The sequence below is a fragment of the Balaenoptera borealis genome (genome assembly GCF_965194805.1).
Source record: "Balaenoptera borealis genome assembly, chromosome: 17".
NCBI lineage: Eukaryota > Metazoa > Chordata > Mammalia > Artiodactyla > Balaenopteridae > Balaenoptera > Balaenoptera borealis.
The window spans coordinates 6,066,659-6,072,687 of record NC_138876.1 but is presented as its reverse complement, the minus strand read 5'-3'; the positions used below and the strand labels follow the sequence as shown (position 1 = coordinate 6,072,687).

General features: G+C 49.0%; 1 pseudogene across 1 annotated transcript; it reads left to right on the top strand.

Moving 5' to 3' along the window:
• Window positions 1-1,792: 1,792 nt before the first annotated feature.
• On the top strand, window positions 1,793-4,672 carry LOC309615260 (eukaryotic translation initiation factor 3 subunit D pseudogene; annotated as a pseudogene). The gene has a single exon. The product of its transcript is annotated as a eukaryotic translation initiation factor 3 subunit D pseudogene (transcript).
• The last annotated feature ends 1,357 nt before the right edge of the window (window positions 4,673-6,029 follow it).

Here is a 6,029-nt window from a genome sequence, read left to right as displayed (position 1 = left end):
ACACACACGTTTCCGCATGCACACAAACACGCACATAGATATGCACACATGCACATATGCACTCACATATCTGCCCACCCATGCATAGACACATGCACATACACATAGACAGATGCACATATTCAAATACATGTACACACATGTGCCCACACATATGTGCCCACACATGCATACACACAGAGAGACATGCACATACACACATACACACGCCCACACATGCATATACACACCCAAACACACATCTCCTTTCATTGCTGAAATAGCACTGCTCAGGCAGTGACAGGGAAGGTAGGCTGATTCACACTGTGGCTGACTTTGTTGGTTTTAGAGGATTTTGAAAAGTTTGAAAGGATATTGTTGGTGGCAAATAGACATTTTAAAAATGTCAGGTCACCCTCAGAATGGACACTCCTCCCGTAATAGACTTACGCTGGCCGCTTAACTGCCACACCACCTCCTACAGATGGGCCCCCGCTCCTGCTCTAGACATTTCAGACGGCTGAGAAGGGCGGCTCTCTCCTGCAGAGACAGTGCTCCAGAGACAGCGCTCACGGAAATTACATGGAATTAGGTGATGGGCAGAGGGAGAGGCTTCGTTACACAGAGATCAGGCAATCTACTGAATAAACTGTGGGGCTGGCGTGTCCTGGGGAAGGGAGCAGATGTGGATTTGGACCTCTGTTCTGTGCTGGCTGTGCAGCCTTCGCGTCTTTGACCTTGAGTGTCCTTGCCTAAGACGCATGGGGTCAGACTTCTAATTTCCACGGATGGTGTGAGGGTTGGTGGTGCTCATTGTTGGGTCTAACCCAGTGCAGAGGGCGTAGTCGGAGCTCAAAAAATAGCAGCTGAAGTTCCCACGATTTCTGCTTTTAAAAATTGAATAAAATGATCAACATGCTCCTGACAGTATTTGCCAAGTATCTTAGGACTGAAGGATTCCTGTGATCTCCTAAAAGCCCTCCTGGTTCTTCCCAGATTTCAATCCAACCAGCATCCACTGAGTACTCATGACATGAACAGACATAATGTGAGTCCCATCTCCTGGCAACATGGAGCAGTCGACGCCCCCATTATGCACAAGGAGCCTCCCATCTCTTGCTCCCATGCTACTGTGTGGTGGGACTTGGTCCTCTGGTCTCCCTTGTCTCTACCAGGCGCCAGATGGCTCAGCAGAGCCCCGGCAGGAGCATCAGAGCTTGGTTGGATTTCCGCTTACCCCCTTGGTGGTGGAGGAGAAGCATGGAGGACGTAGGGTTAACAACCAGTTTGAGTTTGGGGCGGAGGTTCTTGACTCTGGCTGCATATGAGCGTCGCCTGGGGAGTCCTTAAAACCCCCAACACCCCCAAACAAAATCCCATTCCAACTTAATCCGAATTTCTGGAAATGGCATCAGAGTGGCAGGGAAGGTAAAGCTCCTGGTGCTTCCCATGCTCCCAAGCTCGAGGACCGTGGGTCTGGAACCTGTAGATTCCACACACCACCATCAAGGCTACATTCCTCTCTCCCACTGTCGCCCAACTCGCGTGATCAGGAGAATCCCCTAAGGTGTTTGTTTGTTGAGGGACCCCTAGGCCTCTTCCTGTAGATTATAGTTCTTTCCATCTGGGGTGGCCCCTGAAACTTAGAGATTTAAAAAAAATAAATAAATTTATTTATTTATTTATCTTTGGCTGCCTTGGGTCTTCGTAGCTGTGCGTGGGCTTTCTCTAGTTGCGGCGAGCAGGGGCTACTCTTCGTTTTGGTGTGCGGGCTTCTCATTGCAGTGGCTTCTCTTGTAGCGGAGCACGGGCTCTAGGCATGCGGGCTTCAGTAGTTACAGCATGTAGGCTCAGTAGTTGTGGCTCGCAGGCTCTAGAGCACAGGCTCAGTAGTTGTGGCGCACGAGCTTAGTTGCTCCGCAGCACGTGGGATCTTCCCAGACCAGGGCTCGAACCCGTGTCCCCTGCATGGGCAGGCGGATTCTTAACCACTGCGCCACCAGGGACGACCCCGTCATCTGGAAGCTGGCAAAGACGCAGGGGAACGTTTTGCCACCGACGCCATTCTGGCCACACTGACGAGCTGCACCCGCTCTGTGTATTCCTGGGACACGGTCGTCCAGAGAGTCAGGTCCAAGCTCTTCTTTGACAAGAGGGACAAAACTGTGACTTTGACCTCCTGACGGTGAGTGAGACAGCCAACGGGCCCCCTCAAGATGAAGGTAACTCCTTCAACTCGCCCCGCAACCTGGCCATGGAAGCGACCTACATCAACCACCACTTCTCCCCACGGTCCTTGAGGATGGGGAAGGAAAGATGCAACTTCCCCACCCCAAACCCTTTTGTGGAGGACGGCATGGATAAGAATGAGATCGCCTCTGTGGCGTCCCGTTATCACAGGTGGAAGCGCGGAGATGACACTGACCTCATCGTCCTCCGTGAGCACGACGGCGCCACAACCGGCGCCAACGGGGAGGTGTCCTTCACCAGCATCAAGACCCTCAACGAGTGGGACCCCAGGCACTGTAATGGCGTTGACTGGCGTCAGAAGCTGGATTCTCAGTGAGGGGCCGCCATTGCCACCGAGCTGAAGAACAACAGCTACAAGTTGGCCCACTGGACCTGCTGTGCTTTGCTGGCTGGATCCGAGTACCTCAAACTTGGTTACATGTCCTGGTACCACGTGAAAGACTCCTCATGCCACGTCATCCTGGGCACCCAGCAGTTCAAGCCCGATGAGTTTGCCAGCGAGATCAACCCGCACATGGAGAACGCCTGGGGCATCCTGTGCTGCATCATTCGACACCTGCATGAAGCTGGAGGAGGGCAAGTACCTCAACCTCAGGGACCCCAACAAGCAGGTTGTCCGCGTCTATAGCCTGCCCGACGGCACCTTCAGCTCGGATGAGGACGACGAGGAGGAGGAAGAGGAGGAAGAGGAAGAAGAAGAGGAAGAAACCTAAGCCAAACAGTGATGTGGAGCTGGAGTCTGTGATTCTGCTGAGCCAAGGAGGGCCTTGGATACCTGGTGGAACGTTTGTCTGATTGTCGCTCTCTGCAGCTTGTCAGTTGGAATAAAGGATAAGTCTATTTAGTCTCTTAAAAAAAAAAAAAGAAAAAATTTCGGTCCCTGAAACTTGGAGATTTTAACATTCTGAACTCAGATAATTCTCACTGTGTCAAACTGGGAAACTCAGCCTTTTGCTGAAGGCTTTGGCTCCATTTTTTAAATTTTGTTTTTTTGTGTTTTATTGGCTTTGGCTCCGTTTTAACAGCTAATACTCGTGGAGGTGATGGTGAGTTGTCATTACTGACAGTTTACATAGTGGCTTAAGTAATAGGATCATAGATGGTCTTTCTAGAAGGATCACCTAGTCCTATACTCTGATTCGTATGTGAGGAAACTGAGGCTCAGAGGGAGGTGATTTCTCCCAGGTCACACACCCCATTGGCTCCGGAGGAAGCAGAGAAGCCAGACTTCTGTCTCCCCTCTGGTCTCCCTCCTCTGGGGCAGGACCTGCTCTGCAAACTCAAAATCACCAGGCAGCCAGAGTGGTCAGCGTTTCCGAGCAGGCAGCCAAAATTGCTTTCCCTTTAACAACAGATCCTTATGACAAGGTGGTCGGTGCTAAACAAGGTCCCCGGAGGAGCATAAAGCAGGGTTCCCCTCAGGGCCACACCCGCCAGACAAGGCTAATCCATTTTAGTGGACAGCTACCCTCTGCTCAGACACCCAGAAACCTTCATCTTCATTATTAACTCATTCATCACCATAACCACCAGCAGTGTTGCGAATCCCCAAGGAGAAAGCCAGCCGGTAATGCAAATGCTGATGCTGGTTTCCGTGTCCTTTCATAAATCTAGTTTTCAGGCAGCCTCATGGCTAATTGTTAGCACAGGAACTTAGGGATTGTCCACCAGGCTGCCACGTGGAATGCTCACAGTCACTCTACAAGGAAGGAAAGTTCAGGATAATTTGTGCCTCTTGATGGAGCAAGAATGAGGCATGGGGTGAGGGGCTGTGGGTGAGAGAACGAGAAGTGTCTCTGATTGGATCGGCAAAGAAGGGTCCAAGTGTTAGAGCTGATGCTTTTAGCTTTGTGACATGGGAAAGTCACTTCCTCTCTCTGGACCTCAGTTTCCTCATTTTGAAAAACTAGTCTATTTGACGCACTTCCTAGCAGTGACTCGTGAGGATGGACCAGTCCGTGAGGTGAAAGCAGTGAGCTTTTGTCTTACACAGAAAGGCTAGACCAAGACCAGGTCCACCTATGTGCAGATTTGTAACTTGGTGCCCACTCCAAGTTGAAATTTATTGAATATATGCTTCACAATCGTTAAGCAATAGAGTTGCTTACTACTACTACTACTACTACTACTAATTCTTCTTCTTATTAAGTAATATTGGCAAAAGGCTGAGTCTTGCATCCAGGAAAGGTGGAGAAGGAGGCCAGCCTACCAGGTGCTGCACTCAGACCATTTGGCTCAGGCATTGAAAATTCAGCCCAACCCGACTTGCACTCTCTACAGGGACCCGATTTTATTCTCCTGGGAAGACTATTTAGTGGCCATCTGGGGTTTCAAGATCTCTGGGGAGGGTTCACTCTCCACTGGTCCCCTAAATGCCTTATCAAAATACCTCTCTCCACAGCATGTTGATAAACAGTGTATTAGCAGTGATAGTCACGGCCCCTGTAGATTGTTACCAGGCACTGACTGGCCGGCTCAGCCCTTAATAAGAGCCCAGGCACTCAGTATGTATAATTCTCTGTCCGCTTCACTTGCACGCTGTCAATCGAGGTGATCGGTCAACACGGAGTCCCTCACCGCCCCACGGACACCGCATTCTTCTGTTTCACACACTTACACCTACGGTGCTCCGCCTCCCACTTCTCAGGGTGAGATTTGGGATCATCCTTGAAAACCCAACCCAGACATCTTTTCCCCTGAAAATCTCTCAGTCTCCCCTCCCCAAGAAGCTGCTGCCTCCCCCCCCGCAAACTCTTGGATACCCTAAACATGCTTCTATTCAGTACTTTCCACGTCGGTAACAAGTAGCTCTGACTTACGCTGTGCTAATTGGCAAGTGTGCTGCTTGTCAACAGAATGTTGCCTCACCCAGCGCCTGCACATAGCGTGTGCAAAATGATATATTTTTGTAGTGGATAAATGTGTGTGTGTCAGTGTGTTTTTTGCTCTCAATCTCTGTACATTTGTTTAATTGTTCTACCACATAGCAATTAGTTAACGTGATTTTTGCCTTTAGGGTAGCCTTTTTTCCCCCTGTTTTGAGGAATTTTTTTTTTTTTGCATGTTGAAATCAAAGCTTCATAAGGATAAGAAATTAAACCTTTCATAAGCATAACCAGACTTATGGGTGGGCAGTACAGGGTGGCTGCTATTCCATTAACACAAAGCAGAGCCTTCTGGCTGGGTGGGCGGGGATCAGGCATCCATCCCAGGCTCTTCCACAGTCTCTTTCTCTTTTTCCTTTAGTATCTATTTATAGCCATTCGTATAAGTAAAGTATTCTGCTTTTGAACTGGGGAAGAATGAGAAGTGTAGGTTATGGAGAAGTAAGGCAAAGGGGGGAGGAGAAGACAAAGAAGCCTCCCTGCCTTTGTTCATTGCTCTTCCCACAACAAATGATACCGTTGCTCTCGCCTATGCCTGTTCTAAATTATATACGACGTTATGATAGCAGTTTTATTATTCACTTCTGTATTATCAGCATCTGTAATGTGGCATGTATTTAACAAATATTAATGAAATAAAAAAAGATTTACTTTTCCCCCAGTGTTTATTTTTGCCTTGCTTAATGCCAACGTTATGTATTATGGGAGTGGGGCATAGTTGGTAGAGCACCCTCTAAGATCTTTCTAGATTTCTCCATTCAACATGGAGTTGAATGTCGCGTACAGAACAGTCATTGCTTTATGGCTAATTCATGATATTTATCTAATCACAGAGTGAGCCTATCAGCAGGAGGGGCGGTCAGCATGGCAGACAAGTGTCAAGGACCCCCCGCCTCTACTTATGCTAATGCCATG